Genomic DNA, 24337 nt, shown 5'->3' with positions numbered 1-24337 from the left:
TGTGTAAAGGGCAAAACGCCAATGACCATACCAGCTGTTTCTGTTGAATTATTAAATATAAAACTATTCAGTCTTATTGTTTTCTGTTGAATGTTTAGCCTAACAAGTTGAAAAAATATTATCAAGCTTGAAAACGGTTCATCGAGCATATCTGGTTGTCAATAGGTTATCAATATTAAAAATTTTGACAAATTTGGGGGATTTTTTTGTCTTTTTGGGTCCAAAATGTTGATTAGATTTGGTCGGTGAAGAAAACAACAGTTAGGACATGAAGGTTATGGTGTCCTTAAAAACAGATCAAACCAGACCATTGTATTTTTTTTTCTTTGAAATATAAAGGCAACATCTAAGACATGCAAAATTGGATCAAAATATGCCCGGCCCTTAAAAGGGTTAAAGGGCAAAAACGTCTTTTCAAATCAATACCATACCATTAATGTCGGAAGGTGTATTTTGCTTTTGGCAGTGAATGAGTTGATATTATAGTGCTGTCGTTCATTCAAGAAATATAACACCCAAGACTGTTTTGTCTGTTTATAGCCTACTACTGTATGTATCTATATACAATACAATTGAATTTTAGTGGTGTCTTGGTGCAGACAGAAGGAATCCAGATAGACAAGGTAAAGAATTTAGAAAGCATAGCTCCTCTACAGGCTCCTGAGAGTAGGACAGCAGACATGGACCTTCTATTTATACCAAGCCCAGAGGGGAAGAGGTAATGGTGGGGGGTACAGGAGTGAGGGATGAGGAAGCAGCACGGACAGGTCCTGTTACACATGTCAGGGGAGCGTGGGGGTAGTGAGCCACAGGGGGACCGCGCGGAAGTCAGACAAGCTGACCTCTCAGTCACCTACACAAGAGAATATGATTCAGCTTTGAGTAAATGTGCAAGAAAATTGGAATTATTCTACTGTTCATGCATAAAGCACAGAAACACGCAAGTACACATCTATGCACATCTAATGTGAGCCTGTCAAACATTGAGATGAATTGACCCCCAGCAGCTTACCCTCCTGACCAGCAGGGTCATAAACATGCCAGGTGAAGAGGGCTGGATTAGACCAAGCTCGTCTGTCCCTCTGTGGCCCCATAGACACATCTTTGGAACTTTAAGAGAAAAAAAAAGACGAAAAACGAGCCCGATGATTGTAATGACAGGGCACACAGTGGGGGTCACCCAGACCACTCTGCCTTGGCAGCTGCTTCTCATCTCTCACGCTGTGTACAGTCACATGTACACCAAGACTCGTAGCATGCACTTGTGCGGGATGAAAACAAGCGCATGTGAAGCGAAGTGTGTAGTACAGTTTGCAATCCTGTTTTTGTTAATGTCATGTACAGTATAACTGGACACAAATACGAAAGAAAACATACAAACATGGCAGGAAAATCTACACTGTAAAAAAACAACCAATCGAATTTACTCAATAAAATTGAGGTAACAATTTACACTCAGTTTGATAGTGTGAATTTTACCCCATTTTTAAAAAGTAAATTGGGTAAAATTTACACTAACAAACTGGGTGTAAATTGTTACCACAATTTTATCGAGACAGTTCTATAGGTTGTTTTTTTTACAGTGTAGTGTGCCCACTCTTCCAAGTCTTGTGTCTTAAAATTGTCATTTAAATTTTTTGTTGTTGTAATTTCTTCAGAAACAAAAGCACGTACAGCAGCACGTACGACAGAATTGCTCATGTTTTACCACTCGTTGCTAGGCAGAATACATGTTGCCACTGCCTTTGTTCGTTACAGCTCTGTAGCAATTCTAATAGGAGTTTACACAATTTCCTATTTCAGGACAGTTATGCCAACAAAAAGACAGACTGATCAGAGATAAATTTTACATTCACATTCATCATCTCATTTCATTCGTCACTGCTAGTATTCCTATCAATCAACTAGAATCCAACTTTTTGCCACACGCAGTGTTTCCCCTAGGATTTTTTGAAGCTGTGGTGGTGGGCTGCATCGGAGTCGGACAGCCTCACCATGTTGTGCCACAGCGAATTTTTTTTCCTTCATTTTTTCCCCCAAGAAGAACCATAACAAAGATATATTTGAAATATTTCATTAGCCAGGCTAATGTTGTACCTCTCAGCTACAGTACATGTATGTAAAATGCGTAGCTGATTACAGCTACGTTACCCGATGTACTAATGCGACTTTTTTTCTCGTGGCAATAGTACGACTTACATCTCGTAGTGACTCAGGGTTGGCAACCCAAACTGTTGAAAGAGCCATATTTGACCCCCAAAAAAACACAAAAAAAACTGATACAGTATGTCTGGAGCCACAAAAAATTAAAAGCCTTTTACAAGCCTTATAATTATCGATACTAGCTATATTAGCCTACTATAGAAATACGTAATTAGCCTTCATGATTAAATGTTTGTTTTCCCTGCAGTGGATCCTATAGAGAATGACGCACCACGTGACTACTCTGTTGTACTATGCCACCACAAGTTTAACTTCATTACAATATTAATGAATTGAAAGAATGTTTGTGTCATGTTTGTCCTCCTAGAAATCCTATTAAAACAAAAAATATATATTTCCCTCCCCCATCTTTTTCCATTTAAAAAAAAAAAAAAAAAGCTCCGAAGCATCGCTAAAGAGCCGCATGCGGCCCGAGAGCCGCGGGTTGCAGACCACCGTCGTAGTCCTCCTTTTTCCTTTTATTTGACCCTCATAAGTACTACATTACCACAACAATAACAGTCCTTCTGTCAACTGACCCATTTAGAGCACTGGGGGAATTCTAATAGCCGTGTAAAGAGTTTTACTTGATTCGGTGAGAAGGTGAATAGTTTTTTCCCCGTTGTTCGTAAACTAAATTTCCACACAAAGGCACGTCGAGGTACCATTAACTTAGCAAGGAGAGGTATGAGAGTCATTTTTCGAGTGTCCCAGAGCTCGCGAAATTTGGGTGGGGGGGGCGCATTTATCAAAGTTTCGTCAGCCGTAATTGTCTGAAGTTGGCGCGCCGGTGTTGTGCCGAAAAATAGCCACTCCACGTGAAATGTCCCCCCTGACGGGAGCGCCCACACGTCACTCGTACAAACAGCCTTTTCTTACCAATCGATGGACACAGAAACGACGTTCTTGTACCGTGAATATGTATCATTTTACTCTGCTTGAACTGATAAATCGTTTACTGTGACCAACGCTCTGAAAATAGAGCAAGGCTTTATTTTGGGCCCCGCCTCTCCGCAGTCTCTCAGCGCAAGTTAGTCAAAGTTTGCTTTCCGTCCAAGACGGCCGTCCACCGCTCACTTTCGCCGAAAAGTCCGATCCAAATTATTGTAATGCCCCGGATATGGGCAAGAAGGAGAGAAGTCTGTATTTGCTTACCCACTTTATTGTGGTAACAATAATAAAGAAAAACAATAACAAAATAACAGCGGGCTGCTACAACATGCGACCGCTATCTCTCGCTATCTCGCTAGTTCTCCCATTCTTCCTACTCGTTCCCCTTGTGTCTCTTAAGGGGGGGCCTGCATAGTTACGAACATTAGGCTACAATACACAATGAATAGGTGTCCGCTGAACTCCTCCCACTCGGCTGCCGCTAGTTTGAAGCGGCCTTAAAAAAATTTTTTAAATTTAAATAAATAAATAAAATACATCTCATTTGCCAGGCGTGGCGGCTTTCATTTTAGTGTGGCGGTGCGCCACAATCTGTTGAATATAGGGGAATCCCTGCACACGTGTCTTAGTTCAGAGCAGAGGTGGGTAAAGTAGCCCAAAATTTTACTCAAGTTAGAGTAGCATTGCTTTAAAATAATATTACTCAAGTAAAAGTAACAGTAGTCATCCAAAAATGTACTCAAGTACAAATAAAGTATTTGGTGAAAAGAATACATTGTGAGTAACTGCTTATATTTTTGTAGGATTTATTATTATTATTTTTTTAACAATGGTAACAAAGTTATCTATAGGGACTGTATAATGATACTGTACAATTAAGCCAAAGAAATACAAAAAAAGAAAAACTGAATTCTGACAACAGTAAAAATATATATATATATAAATGAAGCATTATTCGTCTAAAGAGCATGACTGCCCTCTGGTGGAGAGAATAGCTGCTAGTTTGAATATTGAAGAGTTCCTTTATAATAACTACTTTGAAAATAAATATCACATCTCCGGTTTTCCGTTATCAATCGGTGCCAAATAAAAACTGGGAGAGATGTTAAAATCTGCACTTTCGAGTCAAGTTGAGGGCAGCGTTCTATATCAAATACTTCATTTTTCACGGTGCTTTAAAGACACCACAATATTCAACAGGCTGGCATGAAGATAGAACGGCAAGCTTGCGTCTGATTGGTATAATGGAGTCATGTGATTATTGTTGCGACGCCTCATTGGTGAAATCGGTAGAGCTACTTACTACTACTATAGCTACTACAGCTACTTGGCATCGCTGGCTTAAAAAAAAAAAAAATCTAGTATGCAGAATAAAGAGGAAAAACGTAACAGCTCTTGTGTAGCCCAAAGTAGCAGAGTAGAGTATCTTTTTTTCTTCGCAAATCTACTCAAGTAAAAGTATAGCTTAGCAAAACTACTCTTACAAGTACATTTTTACATGCAACGGAGTACACATGTAACGCGTTACTACCCACCTCTGCTCGAGAGTATTAGTCAAGTACGTTTTTCACCAGTTTGACTTTGGTAGAGTCAATTTATACAGAATTATTATGTGGCTGTTGAAAGTTCAGTCAAAATGCAATATTGAATGTCTGCTTTGAAAACATCTGGCAGTAAATAATGTAATGACTTGAGTGTTCTGTTCCTTTTCTTACTGTAGTCCACTTATTTACACTTATATGACAATGGAAACAATCTGAGTTCCAGAAAGCATTACCTATTTTCAATAGGTAATTTTCAACTATTCTAGAGTATGAATGTTGCTTATAAGACGCAAAACAACATAAATCTAGTGTATTTGATGGCGTACAAAGAAAAAAGCCATTTTCAACCTTCAAGTACATTATTTGCTCTATCATAAAGAGTGCTACGTGGCCTTTGGTGCATCAGATGAAGTAGTCACGTCTGCACACTCAGCGTTGCCTGGGGAGTCTAACTCAGTCAGCTCGGGCAGTGCCCCATCGAGCTGCATCTGTCGCCTGCTATATTTAGCGGGCGCGTCAAATAGCGCTGCGGACCGCCTGTATATGAACTTGAGCTGACAGACACGACGCTGAAGCGAGCAGACTCTCATCGTTGGCTGTCTGTAACCTTGAAGAGCTGATTACGGTTCCCTTTACGGCGTACTGTCGAAGGAGCCGCGCTGAGGGTTAGTTAGCATCAACGCGGCCTGGGAACGCTGCTCGAGTTAACCGCAGCGAGGGCTGCTATTGGAACGCTTGGCAGGAGCCATCGGATCCGGGCCTGCTGCCAAACTCAAGCGCAATATAAAGTAATGTACCCTGATTAAGCCATTTTCATAAATCCCCCTACTGTGCGTTGGACAAGGACAGTGCTTGTTGATTTGAGCTTGGCGTCACGCCGATACACACTTGTGCCTACGCTCGTGTGTGCGTCATTGCCATGAGGCAGCCGGTGCGATATGTTACATGTTACATGTTGCGAGCCATCTGCGTGCTATAGGGTGAAGGTTCTGAGCTCGCAGATATGCCCCAGAAACACCATGCTTACGCAAAATTCATTTATAATTAATCCCATCAATGCAATATGGAGATTGCATCACCCAATATGCACACATGGTGCCCCAATATAGAGCCAAAGGCGACTTTCTGACCCGCAAATGAAGACATTGTGTCTGAGAAGGGCCAGACAAAGTAGGTCTGGATTGGTTGATGGCATTAGCAAAGATTTTTGTGATACTTCGCTGTTGTCTGGATAATTTTTTACTGTTGTTGATACGAACGTTGTTTCGCTGCAGTGACTGAACTACATACAATGCTTCAAGCAGTTTAATGCTGTTCCAAGTTTTGTGCTTAACTCATTCACTGCTATTGACTGTGACAGACAAACCAGTGTTTCTCTAAAAATGCACTATTTTCATATTGAGACTAGGGCTGTCAAACGATTAAAATTTTTAATCGAGTTAATCACAGCTTAAAAATTAATCGTAATTAATTGCAATTCAAAACATCTCTAAAATTTGCCATATTTTTCTGTAAATTATTGTTGGAATGAAAAGATAAGACACAAGACGGATAAATACATTCAACATACTATACATAGTACTGTATTTGTTTATTATAAAAATAAATCCACAAGATGGCATTAACATTATTAACATTCTTTCTGTTAAAGGGATCCACAGACAGAAAGACTTGTAGTTCTTAAAAGATAAATGTTAGTACAAGTTATAGTAATCTTGTATTAAAACCCCTCTTAATGTTTTCGTTTTAAGAAAATTTGTAAATTTCTCTCCATTGTTGACGTAACCGAGCGGTGACCTGCCGTTCTTCCACAGTGTCTTTGGTAGTGATTGAAATACACCACAAGGTGTCAATGACGAGTTTTAAATTACTTAGAAATCAAGCCAATGAGTGTGTTTAGTCCCTCGACTGACTCCGTAGCTCCCTGTTTTTTTTTGTTTTTTTTTTAGACTGGGTCTATTGTGATTCACGTTCATTTGAGTGCTGGCTTCACAAAGTACGAGACCTCTGATAGTTTGTATATTGTGACTAAATATTGCCATCCAGTGTATTTGTTGAGCTAAACGAGAGCTAAACGAAATGTTTGAATAGAGTTTGAACAAAGTCTGAGTAAGTTTTATGTGTGTTTTGCATAGCTATTTTGTTCAGGAATGCCAGTTCTCTGCATTGTTGTTTAACTGTGTGAGAACAGGGCCTCATTAATACACATTGAAGCGCTTTTGTTTTTTTGAACGTTATTTTTTTATGAGAGATAGGAATATTATTTTTGTTGTGCTTTACTAAATGATACTTATGTCTGTTGTGAAGGAGTTGCCGAAGCTCATGCCAATAAACGGCTCAGTCCAATGAACATCTGTGTCCACTCGCCTTTCTCTGCCCCTTAGCTCTCAATGTGCAAAAAACGGCATCATTGTAATCTGTTTGAGGCAATGCATGAGCGGGTCATTCCGCGCATGCGTTAAATGCGGCAAATATTTTATCGTGATTAATTTTTTAAAAAATTACCGCCCGTTACCGCGATAAATTAGACTGCACTAATTGAGACACATATACCCCTTTCCCACTGGCCAAAAAACCCGTGTCAACCCACTAACAATCGGCTTTTGGTCGCAGTGGGAAGGTGCAGCGACCCGCCTCGACCCGCGTTAAAATCACCCTGGCTCCGATCGTCATGCAGTGTGAAAGCAAAACCCGGGTCAACAGTCAACACCCTAATCTACATGGTGACGTAGGCTCTTACGTGATGCGTCATAACAACGTACCAGTCGCCTCGCATTTAACGCCCCACACGACTCCTTTCAATTTCAAACCAAAATTCACGTCGCCTCAGCACATGCAGAGTGTTGATCCTTTGCTGCATTTCGACCATTTTGAGGGAAGTAAAAAGCATGAAAACAGAGAATACAAACGGAAAAGAGGCTTACATTTTGCTCTGCATTGTTTACTTCCTTGAACTGAATGAATTCGGTCGCATTTGTCGACGCGCATTTTAGCGTGGTGACGTCACGTAACCTTACTTCACGGCTGAAGAGGGGTGGGGGGTTAGATGGATGGGGAACAAGAAAGACACGGCTTTTTTTTTTGGTCCACGGGAAAGATGCCAGATGCCAATTGCTAGTGGGTTGCATCGACTTGGAAAAACGCGCGTTGACCCACTAGTTTCAGTGGGAAAGGGGCAATAGTAACTTTGTCATATTAGCACTTACTTTCAACAATAAAACTAAGGAAACAAATTAACAACCTTTCCATTGTTGTAACTGCTTTGTTGTTGTTTCATGAATTTAGTCACTGGCTGCCACAGATTTTGTTTGATGCTACTAATTTAGCGATGATCGAATGATCGCTGCCAGCCCCTCCCAGCCCAAATAGACTGGGTGTCTATCACCGTCAATGGGACTGTGACACGATCATTCAATGCCAGCCATCCCGGTTAACATGGATTTTATGTCTACTGCTAATTATGGTGATGAATGAGTTCATAATTTTCTTACTGAAGGATGAATTTCTTTAATGCTATTTAAACATGCACATGTCATTACTTAACAAAACTCGGCACTATATTGGCAGAAACACATGCACAAACAAACAATTCCCTCATCTTAACGATCTGAATGTAGAGAAACTAAGGTAAAATGAAAATATAATCAGACATACATTCTAAGAGGCCCAATCCTTGCTCATAGCCATCTTTTCTCTACTACATTACACAAAGATCAGCAATAAAACAAAAAAATAAAAAAAAAACTTGCATGACTTTTTTTCTTTAAATAAGAGACACACTGCAGTGCTGAGAAGTTGGGAGGACCCGAGTAACATCTGCACATGTAATCAAATGCCTGGCACTTAAGCCAAGCTTGCTGGAAGCTGAGGGGCGGAGCCCGAGGTTAGCGAGTGCACGGCAAGAACTGAGGCTCCAGCTGACGGAGGGGGCTGCGGTTCAGGTGGAGACAGGTACACTGACAGGCATTTGAGTGTAGTTTAAGCAGAAACGGAAGGTAATGCTAAGGATAAAGGTAATATATAGGCACAGTTGTTTAAAGAAAAGGGCCATTTTTTCTTATATTCTCACACTCTCTGTCTAGTTTGGCAGTGCCATACAAGATGGTGCCGCTGGAAGGCAAGAGCGTGGAAACCATTTTCTAACACAGTCGAGTAGGGCTGTCCCTAACGACTAATTTACTCCCGATTAGTCAGCCGACTATTTTTACGATTGGTCGAGTAATCTAATATATATATATATATATATATATATATATATATATATATGTATATATATGTATATATATATATATATTTTTTTTTACTAATTTAATAATGATTTTTTTGTTGAAGCTTATTAATTTACAGAAAAACATTTTGGAACACTTAAAATTCTTTATTAACGTATAAATGATGAACAAATATCAATAATAAATCATAAATAATGAGGTCAAATGCTGCTGGCATTAACCAGTGCAAAAAAAATTTGTAAACGGAAACACAGTGACTTTGCCTTTTTAACACGAGTCAGAACTCTTTTTGTAGTATGTCTATATTGTTCTAAATGTTAAAATGAATGGGCCTCATGTCCCGGACAGTCATTTTCAGAATACTTTGTGTGAGTTCAGATGCTCTTTCTGGTGTGCATTCCGCATTTTTGGGGAGTTTGTTTTAACCTGAAAATAGATCAAGCAGAGGGCATAATGAAATATTACCACAATTATTTTGAAAGAAAGGCACACAGTCATAGTAACAAAAACTTAATAGATTCATTTTATAGTATACTACTATATGTATATACACAATGATACTTTATAATATAAAGTAACTAACATTAGTGGAGTCATGGATAGTCATGGATTATAGTAAGCAGGCCAGTGCTGTGTTTCCATATATATTTTTATTATATTATGTATATGGCGGAAAACGCAGACAAGGCTGAAAAAGCAGTTTCTGCTCTTGCGCCCCTCTTTAAAATAAACTGCTGTATTTTAAGCCCAAAGAACTGTTGTGTTTGATAGAACAATATGTCTATATGCTGCCATAGCACATAGCAGATTCATGGCGCATTAAGCCCCCGAACTATTGTTAATGTCCGTTTTACCCTGGAAACCCCCATTTACAGACGTCGCGCAACCGCTTTTGTTTCAAACCAGCCATAAAACTAAGGTAATTAATTATATTTATTATTCAAAATGTCTGTCATTTTTAGCTTAGAATCATTGATTGATGTCAAATATTTCTTAAAAAAAAAAAAAGACTTTACAAAAATATTCACTTGCATATTTTAAACTTTTAAACAAATGAGGTCACAATGAAAAAAATGGTGTCTGTAAGAAAGTCATGGATATCTACCTCATAACTATTGATTAATTTTTTTTCTTTTTTTTGTTACTGTCGCATTTTCCCCAATATGTTAGATGATATATAATCGATCCAAACAAAGATAAAAAATAAATAAATAAATTAAAAAAAACGTTTAAAAGGGTAAATATATGAAAGAAAATCTCGACCACTCCTTGATGTCTGCACTTTCTGCATCGCAACCCTTGCTATATTACCATGTTTCACCCATAAACTCCCCCAAAAATCCGGCTGTGGCCATTCACAGCTGTGCCTTGACACTCGGTGACACATGCTACGTGGAGTTTTAGGATCGAAACAAGATAACTACGCGAAAATATCTCGTTAAAATCATTGCATCTTTAGTTATGCTCTTTCATGCTCTCCCCTCAAGTTAAGGTTTTGCTGTTTAAAATTTTATTATTTTTTTTAAATCCCCTCCTGTACGAATCCATAAAATCCCCCCAAAATCCGGCTGTGGCCATTCACAGCTGTGCCTTGACACTCAGTGATACATGCTACGTGGAGTTTTTGGATCGAAAAGAGTTAAGTACGTGTTAAAATCTCGTTAAAGTCATGGCGTCTGTAATTTTGCTCCCGTGTGCTCTCACCTCCAAATAGGGTTTTGCTGTTTATTTATTTTTTATTTTTTTAAATGCCCTCCTGTTCAAAAATTGTCTTCCTCCAGAAAATTGAGATTTTAATCTTTCCAATGGTGTATCACACATGCATATCGGACAATTTTTAAATTTGGCCAAATTGGGGGTCTCAGAGCGGAACTTCAAGTCACCTGAGTGTTTTCCACCATATATATATATTTATTTATTTATTATTATTATTTTTTTCCCCCAAGTGGAAGCTTCCATGATCCTAATAAATACAACCTGCATGCCGTGCACAGAGATGTCGAGATCTACAGCTATGGGAGCAGCAGCAGAGTAGATTAAAAACGTGAAGTACGTGGAGGAAAAAAACTTAATGATGCACGTTAATACAGCACACATAAAGACAACTTTAATTTAAAAAATCGTTAGAAAGTTGTATGGACTTACGATCCGCTAGCTTGTTGTTTTGTCGTCTTTCAAACTTACACCGGGGTGACGGCGCTTCAAGTGTCGCGTGTCGCTTCAAAGCCGACATGCTACCGTGGTATGCGAGCTCAGCTTGACAAAGAGTACACACCATGGCATCCTCCATATTTTCCTTGAAATAATTCCAGGCTCTGGCCATTATGGTCCGCTTTTTTGCTTTATGCCGCTTTCGCCGCTCTATCGCGAGCGTCCGCCATTCTAAACTTTATCCGTATGTAATTTTTTTTTTTTTAACCCGTCATTACCCGTCGACGTATTTACGTCATCGATGACATCGACAACGTTGACTAGTCGGGACAGCTCTACAGTTGAGGCGGGCTGTGCCTAGTGGCCAATTAGGGGTGAAGCTCAAGTGTTATTTCATGTTAAAGATGAGGTTCTTTGTGTGTAACAGACAGACTTCAGTTTCACAACAGGTGGTGATAAGTCATCTATGTGTACTTACGACGGAAGGTGCGTCAGTGCCTGACTTCACAGCATTGAGCCTCACAACGACATTCGAACTCGGGCTCCTGAAAGAGAAGAAGAGAGATTGAGCTATGGCAGCTCAGAAAAGACAATTTAAGCAGTAAGTTTGATATTTTGCCTGTCAAGCGTGGAAACACGAAGAGCGTAGTGCAGTTCGAAAAAGGGAAACCTGATCTGTGAGTCTCCTCAGCCAGACAAAGGAATTACAGTGGTACCTCGACATACGAAGTTAATTCGTTCCAGGACCTTGTTTGTAAGTCGAAATAGTCGTATGCCGAGCAGGATTTTCCCATACGAATACATCACTTCCTGTTGATTTGGGGGTATTTTATTGGTCACTTCCTGTTTATTTTGAGTTACAGAACAGGAAGTGACCTGGGAATCACCCAAATGAATAGGCAGTTACTCACACTAAACAGGAAATGAGATGTATTTGCCCTAAGATCCCAAAATGACTGTGAATGCGCTGGTTTCGAATCAACGAACATTCCTAGTCTAAATGGATTGGGCGTCGAGCACCATTAATGCAGCCTTAGTGTTAACTGACACTATTATGGTGGTAGATTTTGGTTTGTTCCTTTTCATTTTTTATTTTTTTTTAGACACTGACACCTTTTTAAAACGATAAGGCGGAAACACAGACAAGACTGAAAAAGCAGTTTCTGCTCTTGCACTCCTCTTTAAAAGAAACTGCAGTATTTTAAGCCAAAACAACTGTTGTGTTTGATAGAACAATATGTCTATATGCTGCCATAGCTGATTCATGGCGCATTAAGCCCCCGAACTATTTTAAATTTTTCCGTTTTACCCTGAAAACCCCCGTTTACAGACGTCGCGCAACCGCTTTTGTTTCAACCTAGACATAAAAAGAAGGTAAGTAATTATATTTATTATTCAAAATGTTTGTCATTTTTAGCTTAGAATCATTAATTGATGTCTAATAGTTAGTTTAAAAAAACAAAATGACTTTAAAAAATTATTCGCTCACGTATTTTAAACTTTTAAACAAATTACGTCACAATGAAAAATTTGGCGTCTGTAAAAAAGTCACGGATATCTACCTCAAAACTATCACTTAATTGTATTTTTTTTTTACGGTCGCATTTTCCCCGATATGTTAGATGATAAATAATCGATCCAAACAAAGAAAAATCGAAAAATAACGTTTAAAAGGGTGACTATATGAAAAAGAAAATCTCAACCACTCCTTGTTGTCTGCGATTTCTGCATCACGACCCTTGTTATATCAACATGTTTCACCCATAAAATCCCCCATAAATCTGGCTGTGGCCCTTCACAGCTGTGTCTTGACACTCGGTGATACATGCTACATGGATTTTTTGGATCGAAACAAGGTAGGTACGCGATAATATCTCGTTAAAATAGTGGCGTCTTTAATCCTGCTCTCGCGTGCTCTCGCCTCCAGTTAGGGTTTTGCTGTTTAAAAAACATTTTTAAAAAAAGCCCTCCGGTTCAAAATTTTTCTTCCCCAAGAAAGTTGAGATTTTAAGCTTTCCAATAATGTATCACACATGCACATCGGACAATTTTGAAAGTTGGCCAAATTGGGGGTCTCAGAGCGGAACTTCAACTCACCTGAATGTTTTCTGCCATATCTCGATTCTTGGCAGGAGCATATCGATAACCTTTTGGGAAACAAAGTATCACGATATATCACCATTTCGATATTTTGTCAGACGCCTAATAATAATACTAATAATTCTTGTAATGATGTAACGAATCGGGATCTAATGTGGCGGATGTTTTTTGCTGTACCTGAACGCACCACATGGCTGACGTGACAGAGAGGGGGAGCGGTGCGGTTGAGAGTTTACTTTCACTTTGAATGTTTTGTTGAGAACACAAGTCAACTGCGGCGGACAGTAGGCGTTTTGTGTTGGACGAGTTCTGAAATTAATGATAAAAACCTGACGAAGCTGGCGATTTCTTTGGCGATGTAACTTACTACAATAATAATTGTGACCTTAACTTATAAAGACTGGCAAACGGTGGTCGGAGGAGGACCGTGGAGATCGTAGACATTCAACGGCTGCATTGTTGAGCCAGTTCACGGATGCGCACCCCACGCTCATATTTTTCTATCATTTGCATCTTCCTTTCAATGGTAACTGTCACCTTTTTCCTTGTTTCACTACCTGTACCAACCTTTTTGAAACCGGTGTTGATTTCTCTCACAAGAAAATCCGCCGTGCGTCCCTCTGCGGTGTTGTCATGTCGTCTTATTTCGAGCATATCGTCGGATGTAGAAACAAATGGCGATTCAAATTTTACGTTTATGTCGAAAAGATCGTGCGTCGAAGCGATCATATGTCGAGGTATCAATGTATGTCTATTAACAAATACGTCCTTCAGCATACGACCTAGCTAATCAGTTAGTCATGTATTATCTGCTGCATCCTGTTAACTACTAAACAAGCCAACCAAGTACCTCACATTTGGATAGGATTATCCCGCTAATGAACTGTGTTTTATTATGCTAAAAAATAACGATATACAGTATTTTCGATTAAATCACTCGCTATATAGCTCAATAATCTGCTATCCTTTGGTGTACAAAAAAGAGCTAACCAACTCACTTGGTCTTCCGTTGGGCTCATGGTTCTATGACAAATGTTTTCAAAAATATTCTGTTATTCAACCTGTAGTTATAATCCACAATTATCTACCTATAAATGTCGCACATGAAAGCCAATTTTTGTTGAGAGGATACTTCATTAGTCAACAAAATTGAAAGTCGACTTGAGAAGACAAGCATTAAAAAATAGGGACTTGGAGAAATTTGGTTTCAGAAAGCCTTGGAATCAACGAAACAAAAACCATTCAACCATCCATTCTCAATACAGTGGTACCTTGAGATACGATCGCTTTGACAGCCGACGTAAAATTTGACTCGAAACAAATGGTTGTTTCTACATCCGACAACATTCTCTAAATACGACGATCTATGACAGCACCGCAGTTTCTTTGTTTTCCCACAAGACGGACGCATTTCTTGTGAGAGAAATCAAGACCAAAAGGTCTTGGATCCAAAAAGGTTAGTGCAGATGTAGAAAAAAAAGAAAAGGTGACGCTTACCATTGAAATGAAGATGTAAATGATAGCAAAATGTAGGCATGGTGTGTGCATCCATGAACAGGGCCGTAGAATGTTGATCTCGGCCGGCAGTCCTCCTCTGTTCGCTTAAGGTGACAATTCTTATTGTGGTCACATCGACAAAGAAATTGTCTGCTTTGTCAGGTTTCTAATTTATTCCATCAACTTGTGCAACACCACCTAGTGTCTGATGCTGGTGTCAATAGCATCAAAACAGAAAGTAAAATAGAACCGCGCTCTCTTGCTCACCGTCACGTAAATCCCGTGGTGCGTTCAGGTACAGCAAAAAAATGTCCGCCAGATTAGAACACGATTCGTTCCAATGTTACAGGTATAATTATTATTATTACTATTATTATTTTATTATTATTCAGATTTTTATTCATAATTTATTTGTTTAGCTCTTTGTAATTGCTATTTGCAATAGTAACAGCAGTATTTACGAAGGATTTAGCGTAGGTTTTTGGCCTGTGGAACGAATTAATGTAATTATAACGTATTCTTATGGGAAAATCCTGCTCGACATACGATCATATTGACTTACAAACAAGGTCCTGGAACGAATTAATTTCGTATGTAGAGGTACCACTGTACTGTTATCTTCACAAGAGTCATAAGTGTGCAGTATTAGGCACTGCACTTTTTGCACTTAAAATGCCATAAACTGCTCCCTACCTTTATTTGATTTATGGGTGGTAGTTCATCTGTTGGTAAGTTAATACATTATCTAAAATATTAAAATTTTATTATTGAATTTTTATTACGGCTACACGTGGGTAGTCCAGGTGGTACATGTGGCACAGTAAATTCCAGTTGTAATTTTGACATGTGTATGTGAAGGACCGCGACGGAGAGATGGTACACTTGAAGCCCTCCATGGAGGACACTGCCAATTAGAGGCCTTCTCTGAGGAGGTGTTAATTCCGTACAGGGACGCTAATTGCGGCGCGGGGCACGGCCTTGGTGCGGAGGCTCTTTTATATACTGTTTGGAACGTTTATAATTACAGTTCAGCGCCTTGGAGCGCCGCCAGCACATGTTTATAGACTCATGAGTAACCCAACTCCCGCGGCCCATGGAGACAGATTCATGTCCATAGCTCAATGCACTCAATGCACTCTGTGTACTGCGCGCACGAGTGTGTGCATCCGTGAGCGTGTGTCTGTTGTTTGCATGCTTTCGACTCAAGAACTCTGGGTATGTACTGTATGTGCAGCACTAAAGCTACATATAGTGAGTACAGCAAACAGAAGGCTTGCACTTCAATTATCAGTCTATTACTCTTTTCAAGGAGTAAGCAACAACAGTCATCAAAAGCACTCAGCAGAGGGTTTCCAACTCTGCTGAGCAATTCAGTAAATATAAACACTTATTCAACTATTGTTATTTTGACTATGACATATTGTACTTGCAAACATTTTTTTCCCCAAATCAAATTGATGGAAATGGTAACATCCCCATTATAGCTAATTCTAAGGCTACAACCACACCGTTTTAATGTAAGTGGCCGAAACGACAATAGAACCATTCAAATCGGCAAAGTAATAGTCATCTGTAAATATTAGAGGTGGGAACCTCTTGGTACCTCACGATACGATATGATTTGCGATACAAAGCTCAAGATAACGATGCTCTCACGATATCAGAATCATTGTAGGACATTCTACAAAACAACTAGTAAACAAAAAAAAAACAAGCCATCTTCATCCTTCTGCTGTAAGTATCACTAGGAGACGTCCAATTCATTTGCACTAGGAGGGTGGCAGCGGATAAACCCCTCCCACTTCAAACGGGCTCCTCCCACTTCTATGGCTGTTAGTGGCTGCTAATGCCTGGCAACGGAAATTTTGGGCCATTTCAGGTCATTCATTACCTGTTGATTTTCAGTCATTTCCAATTGGTTTTGGGGCATTTTATGGGTCACTTCCTGTTAAATTTTGGGTTTAAGAGCAGGAAGTGACCCGGGAATCTCCCAAATGAATAGGCAGTGACTCAAACTCAATAGGAAGTGACCTGTAAATGCTCCGAAAATCAGAAAAAGTTTACTGTGAATGCTCTGATTTCGAAATGGACATTCATTCGCCCTTCCCAGTCGTAATGGATTGGGCATAGAGCGCCGTCAATGGCAGCCACAGAGTTAACTGAGATACTATTATAGTGGAGGATTTTGGTAATGACTTGTTGGTTCCTTATTTGTTTCTTAAACATTGATACCCTTTTAAAACGATATCTCGATTCTTGGCATGAGCATATTGACAACCTTTTAGGATTTAGTATCATGATATATCACCGTTTTGATATTTTGTCACTTCTAGTAATTATGTCATAAATGTAACATTTTTGGAACTTAAATCTCCATTTTCCTTCATCAAGTATTTAAAAAAAAAAAAAAAAAAGTATAGTCTTTAAAGGTAGCTTTTTAGTCTGCTGGAGCTAGCCATACACTCAAGGTTAAAGCATTCTAATGGCATATTCATTACAAAATATGTGCGATGCTGGCTTTCATGTGTTGCTCTGACGATAGCGTTGCTGGTAAACAAATATTTTAAGAAAGTAGACAGAAAAGGTAACACTATGATTTCGCCTTGAGCACATTTCAAGGCTAAAAACACACTGTTGCTATGCACACGGACAGTACAAATTATGTCGTGTTAAAAAATATACGGCGGAAATCACAGACAAGACTGAAACAGCAGTTTCTGCTCTCGCACACCTCTTTAAAATAAAGTGCTGTATTTTAGGCTAGAACTATTGTGTTTGATAGAACAATATGTCTCATAGCAGATTCATTGTGCATTAAGCCCCTGAACTATTTTTAATTTGTCCGTTTGGAGACCCCTGTTCACAGACGTTGTGCAACCGCTTTGTTTCAACCTAGCCACAAAGTCACGGATATCTACCTCTTAACTATTGCTTAATTGTATTTTTTTGTTAGTGTCGCATTTTCTCTGATATGTTAGATGATAAATAATCGATCCAAACAAAGAAAAAAAAAGGGAAAAAAATTTTTTCACCCATGAAATCCCCCCAAAATCCGGCTGTGGCCATTCACAGCTGTGTCTTGACACTCGGTGATACATAATACATGGAGTTTTTGGATCGAAACAAGGTAACTACGAGATAATATCTCATTAAAATCATGGCCTCTTTCATTATGCTCTTTCATACTCTCACCTCCAGTTGGGGTGTTACTGTTTAATTTTTTTCTGTTTATTTATTTATTTTTTTTAAATCCCAAAAATTTTTCTTACCCCAGAGATCCCCCAGACTTTCCACTGATGTATCACACATGCATCCTTCCAGAATTTTGCAAGGAAATCTAGTGACGGTGATCGATTTAATGGTAAAAAATATAAAATTTCCCTGAGTTCAAATCCAATTGCCTTCCTTTTCAATGTATTTTACATAGAAACGGTCTTGAAGGTAAGTTTTTGTCCTGCTGGTAATTCACATCACCGAAGGCGAAAACATTCTCTTAGGTTAGCAAGGGTAATTACATATTTTTACAACACAATACTTTCGAAACTTACTTGCTGCAATTGGTTGTTTTGACTATCATGTGACTTTTAAAAAATGTGTTTTTTTAACCAGTGAACAAAAAAAAGTAACACCACGATTTCACCTTGAGCACATTTTTAGGCAACCTTCATGGTGTTGCCATGTAAACTGTCGATTTTATTTTACCTCCAATTTCCACAAAACTCACTGAAGGTGAAGGTCACTAAAGTTTTAACATCTGCCAATTGTGACAAACATACACCGAAGCAGAAACCATCCTCTGCTTAGGTTGGCAAGGATAATTAGATATTTCCAGTCCACAATAGCAGAGGGCTTACGAATCCATTGATCTAGATTTAGTTCTTTGCAAGGTGAAAAGATAATTCTGCAACGTTTGCATATTTTTTTGGTACTTTTATTGGAGAAGCCCCACATAGCTTGCAAGCATATCTCTGAGTGAAAGAATTTTGGCTGACTCAACACTTCTGCAGGATCCAAAAATTACCTTGGCAACAGCGAGAGCCAAAAGCTGTAGAAATATAGGAGCAATGGAAAAGCGGAGTGGGCGCCACTCGGTGTTATCTGGACATTGCTGTTGCCAGGCAGATAGAGCACTGTGAGACACGCGTACAGTGCGGACTAAAGAATCTCTCTTTTACAAACGCACAATTACTGACATTCATGGTCACCCAGCACACAAAGGTAATAATAAATATAATTTGACAAATATGCTTGAATGTTAGCTGGCCAAGCTCCAGCTGTGTAAAGCGGCCATTGAGGGCCCCTCCATCCATGTGAAAGGTCTCTTTTCAGCTAAGCATGATGTCACCATGACATCATGTTGCTGTGGTTTCGGTGGTTAAATTCACGTGTGACCACATCCCAGCTGACATTCAGATTAACACAGACAGGGAAGAAAAAAAAAAAAAAACGAAGGGGCCCCAGTCCGCATCAGTCGACAGCGTGATGGACTTAATGACCTCTGTGCTTAGACGCAGAAAGAAGGTAAGGGCTGCTTGTTTTTGCTACAGAGTCATTTTGACGCCTCTGTGTAACACATTTGGGGGCCACGAGATTTCCTTACTAGATATTTTAAAGTTTTTTTTTTTTTCCTGCAATTTGAGTATGAGACACGTTCACTGGATTGTCATCTTGAGTCTTTTTTTCCCGGAGAAAAAAAATATTAGACGCAACAAGAAATGTTTTTTCCGCTTAAGGTTTAGGGCACTGGTTCTTGACCTTGCTACAGTTATCCCCCCCCCCCCACACACACACACAATTCCAGTGACGCTTACGGAGGGCGCTGCCATTGACGGTCATGGACGTCCAAATTTCCCATTCATTTCTAATGGCATTTATTTTGTTTAATGACATTGACGGGAATGTTTGTCCATTCTATTGATAGCCCTGGGCGGGGCTAAGATCTGTATAGCCACACAGCGAAGACCCAGAGTAATTTCTCTAGAAATTGCAGTTTCTAGTTTCACATGTGCATTCACTGAACCCTTTTCAAGTTAATAAAAAAAAAACATTTTTTTTTTTAAAATTCAAAACAGATATAGCTAAGCCAAGCTAATATTTAAGTGAATTCCCATTCAAGTTCCTTCAAATGTCAAATTTACTACAAATAATTTTGGCTTTTGCGTTTCATTTTCATGTTTGAAAATGAAACAAAACTGATTTAAAATGTACCTGTATTTCTTTTTCATCTCTATATTCTCATATTATTGTCACATGGCATAATATTTTCATGGCATAACATTTGCTGGTCGATCTACATTCGTACCGTCACCTATGGTCACGACCTGGGCTTCTCTGCTGAAGCTCCAGCCCCCGCGACCTGACCTAATCGGGTAAAAAAATGTCTGAATGATTGAAAAATTAAGTATTTTTTCCCCCATTATCCATACAGTCTATGCTGCCTGCAGGTCTCTTATATGTCCACATACCAAGTGCTAGTCAACCTTCCACTGAGCAAACCAGTTTCTCCCCCCATTAGATACAGGACTAGCAGTTGAAAGAAATGGAATAAAGCGTGTAAATTAGCAGAAAACCAGTCCAAAACCAAGAAATGACACTTTGACTTTGGTAAGTGTATGAAAATTGGGCTTTCGCCGAACCCCTTAGACCAGGGGTCGGAAACCCTAAATGTTGAAAGAGCCATTTTGGACCAAAAATCAAACAGAAAAAAATATGTTTGGAGCCGCACACATACTGTACTTATCTATATTAGCCTACTATCAAAATGACTAAGTTGGCTACAATTTAATGTTTATTTTCCCTGCATTGCATCCCATAGAGAACGACGCACCATGTTGCTACTCTGTTGTATTATGCCGCCTCAAGTTTACCTTCATTACAATATTAATGAATTAGAAGAATATTTGTGTCATGTTTGTCCTCCTACAGAAACCATATTAAAATTAAATATATATTACCCTTCACCCCCGTTTTTCCATTTTCAAACATTTTTGAAAAAGCTCCAGGGAGCCACAAGCTGTGCTAAAGAGCCGCAAGCCGCTCTACAGCCGTGGCTTGCGGACCCCCGCCTTAGACTTACTCCCTGAGGTTCGATCAAACCTAGGTTAAGAACTACTGGTTTATGTTTGTTTTTTTGGGTTTTTTTTTTCTTTACTTGAGTGATTCCCACCACCTTTCAAAAATAAAGTCAAGAGTGTATGACATCATATTGTGAACATTAATATTTTGCAGCCACGAGAGCATCACTACTTGTAAAAGTGTAAGCAAATGGTAACTCATTGGCTGCCATTGACAGTGCAACACATTCAATCTATTTCGACTGGGAGAGGATTGGACGTCTAGTGACGTCAATGGCACAGAAACATGCGCAATCACTGCTTGTCTTCCCAGTTTAATTGAACAAGATCTCTATTGTTATGGATGGCAGGCAACAAGTTAAACATGAAAACTACGAAAATACGTAGTAATAAGATAGCGATCAAGAGAAAATAGCGATCAAGAAAAGTAGAGCCACATATTATAATGAATCCTAGAACAATTTTTCATCACACTCAAAATAAATTGAAAAATGCTGTCATACTAAATTTTACAAATATAGTTGACATGTGGCTTTTTATAACACTAAAAGAAATATGAAATTAATTAACAAAACATTTTGGTTTCTGTCAACAAAATTTAGTTGGTAAGATATTCTTGCAAATGAACAATAACACTATTTTTCATCAATGACACAAGCTCTTCTGCAATATTATTGAAAAATATGGTGGCCATGCCTCACTAAAATCTAAAGTTATCAGAATATTGCAAAATAATCTTACAAATACAGTGAAAAAATCTTCAATAACTCCAGCCAAAAAGTCAGCTTTTACCATACTTGTATGTACTCCTACTAAAACCATACTAACACGGCATTGCACTGACGAGCCAGTACGAGGAGGCCCCATTCCACTTCATCAAGCACACAATCTAATGAGTCCAATACATGAGCTGCATCTAAAAGTCGGCTGTTTAAAAGACACCTCAATTCTGATTGACAGCATTCACACCTGCTTAAATGAAGTCGAGGTCATTTACGGGTGCTTGAATGACGCTGTCAATCGAAACGGAGCGTTATGGTTTCACTACAGCTCCTGTATTAGACCTCAATCAATTTCAAAAGTGTCAGAGAACAGAAGAACCAAAAATGTAGGCAACTCTGTGGACGCGCTTAGTAGTCACATACACACATGCACAAAGGCATGTCGCAAACGATCTATTGATTAATTTAAGGTTATGTCTTTTTTAAATTTATTTTCTAAACACTATCTTGTTTTACTTGTTTGTTAGCGAACCAATGAATATCTTATGCTTCACATCTAATGGTAAATTTATTTTATCATATTAATGGGATTCAATTATTATTTTTTTTTCTTTAATTAATTCACTTACTAACTCAGAGAATAAGCCAAAATATTTAAAAGTACAGAAAAAAAATAATTAAAACGCATTTACACACCTATTTTGCTGAAAGTATTGTACTCTACTGTATTTTGGGGTTAACGGGGTAAGGTTAAAGCCAGATTTTAATGAAACGGGTTCGTAAATATTTTCTACAACAAGTATTTAGTAAGGCAATTCTAATCACTAAAACCACTTGTGAACCAAAGTTAAACTACAAAATATCACATTGCTTATTTTTCCTTTCGCTTTTAATTTTAGTGCTAGAATATTTTTTTCACTTCTCTTTTTGCTTGCTTTGTGCAAATCATACTAACTGGCACGTTGTTGTAAAAAAAAAAAAAAAAAAAAAAAAAAAAAAAAAACCTTAACATTGAACACACTTTCCACTCCAAGTTCATGCTCAAGTTCAAAGTCACAGACTATTTCAAGTTCAAGTTCAAGTTCGGCAGGCTGCTTTTTCCAACTTTCCTTTCCGGCTTATATTACACTTCTCATTCACTGTTTAAAAGTAACCCAATACTTGAACAAAACAACCTAGTTAAATAAGCTAACAACCCCTCCTAATGAAAAAAAGATTTAGAAAAAAATTATAATAATCATGTGAATATTTTGCTATATATTCTGTCAGAACTTGTAGTTTGGGCTGCATGGGACTAGATGGTACACGTCTACAGGAGAAAAAAATAAATAAATACACAAGTGCCATGTGCGTGCCACTTCGGCATGAAGGCCGCGCCATGCAACGACAAGCAGGTCATCGTTTTAGCACTAACGGGTGCGCCACGTATGCCTTTCGCCCCTGTCTCGTATCACTCGCATGAAAAAGGTCCAGGAGCCAGGCCTTCTTACAAATGCTCCTTAGGCACTGATGTGTTTGAAAAGTTACGGAAACAAAAGCGCGCTGACGTACCAAATGTTCCTGACTGTTAAGATCGCACTCGAAACCTTTAAGTCCATGTTACTCACCTTTCTTCCAGGGATGGGGAATTCGGCGACACTTTTCCAGCGAACCTGCGGCACCCTCCCGTCCTCCTCCGCTTCTCCCAGCTTACGATTCGGGCCCGCAATCTCAGCTTCGGGCTTGGACTCTGACCGGAGTTCAAGTCGGGTCTGAAACAATGGGAGGCCATGAGGCTGCTGTGCCAGTGCGCATGAGGAATGTTAGCAAATAAAAACGGAGTGTTGAATGTATGGAAAATGGAACGCGGCTTGACCCGGTCTGATTCGATTCGGTCTTACGGGGTGACTTCAGAAAAATTAAACAATTTATGTACTCGTACTCTTTTTAGTTTCCGCCGAGATGCCTTCACCTCTTGAGCAATGAGAAAAGTATTCAAAGCTGCTGCTTGGCCTGCTAAATCTAACCACACACACACACACTCACACACACATTAGTACTACTAGTGCAGAAAGTGGACACAACATGTGAGGAAGGCGATCTGATGCAAGAAAATCCCCCTATTCCCAAAAAATAAATGCACAATTACTAACGTTTTCAATCCCTCATCGCTTTTTGGCTTCTTTTGTCTGCACTTGGCAGCCGTCCCAGAAAAGCTCTCTGGCGGCTCTCGGCTCGGCCCAAAGCCGCTCATCTGACTGCATGTTTGGAGTTGCGCCGCGCATAAAAGGAGGAGAGAGCACGAAGCCGAAGGACCGGAGAACCGAGAAGGAAGGAGATGGGAAAAAATGTCGGATCCCGTCAAATCTCGCCCCGCGCTCCCGCGCCGCCGTCGCCCATCGTGGTCATCGGGTCAGCGTGCAGGTTATACCCCCCGTTCGGCCGACAATGGCGGTGGCGAAAATCCTCCGTTTCATTCCGAATCCTCTCAAAAGATCAAGAAAATATACAAAAAAAATTGCCTTTTTTTGGCAAATAAAATATCGAAAAATGCATACTTGGAAGCTCCGAAATCCAAAAGCGCGGGAGGGGAGGGAAAAAAATGAGCATGCCAAAAAAAAAAGTCATCGAAATAGGCCTCTTGGAGGAGCAACTTGTTGCCAGCTTTTTTGCAAGAGCTGCAAGTTGGAGGCAGAGGGTTAAAATCCAAATGAGTGGCGAGTGGAGGGGAAAAAAACTCAGTCTGTGGAAGGGCGGGCGACGGCGGCGGGGAGGCCCGGACTGTAGAAATAGCAGCAGACTATACCCCCCCGCCGCCTCTCTCTCTCTCTCTCTTTCCCTCCCCCTCCAAGTCTCCCCCTTGCGTGAGGCTGGAGCAAAAAGAGAGGCGCGAGCGAAACAGAGCGCAAAAGAAGCCCCAGTGAGAGAGAGAGCGTGACAGAGAGAGG

General features: G+C 39.5%; 1 protein-coding gene across 6 annotated transcripts in view; it reads right to left on the bottom strand.

Annotated features, from left to right (window-relative positions):
• pparab (peroxisome proliferator-activated receptor alpha b) overlaps positions 1 to 24337 on the bottom strand; it is a 184005-nt gene that overhangs the window by 114506 nt on the left and 45162 nt on the right. For 3 of the 6 annotated variants that reach the window (XM_057836788.1, XM_057836792.1, XM_057836790.1), the window contains 2 exons: positions 23018 to 23161; positions 11496 to 11562 (listed from right to left, as the gene is read on the bottom strand). The gene's annotated coding sequence lies outside the window, so the exon portion shown is untranslated. Of the gene's footprint in view, positions 1 to 1012; positions 1111 to 11495; positions 11563 to 23017; positions 23162 to 23331; positions 24222 to 24337 lie in introns of those variants that run through there. The other 3 variants (XM_057836787.1, XM_057836789.1, XM_057836786.1) reach the window with 3 other exon arrangements.

This window comes from Corythoichthys intestinalis, chromosome 5 (genome assembly GCF_030265065.1).
Source record: "Corythoichthys intestinalis isolate RoL2023-P3 chromosome 5, ASM3026506v1, whole genome shotgun sequence".
Classification (NCBI taxonomy): domain Eukaryota; kingdom Metazoa; phylum Chordata; class Actinopteri; order Syngnathiformes; family Syngnathidae; genus Corythoichthys; species Corythoichthys intestinalis.
The sequence above is the reverse complement of the archived record's forward strand: the minus strand, read 5'-3'. Positions and strand labels throughout refer to the sequence as shown.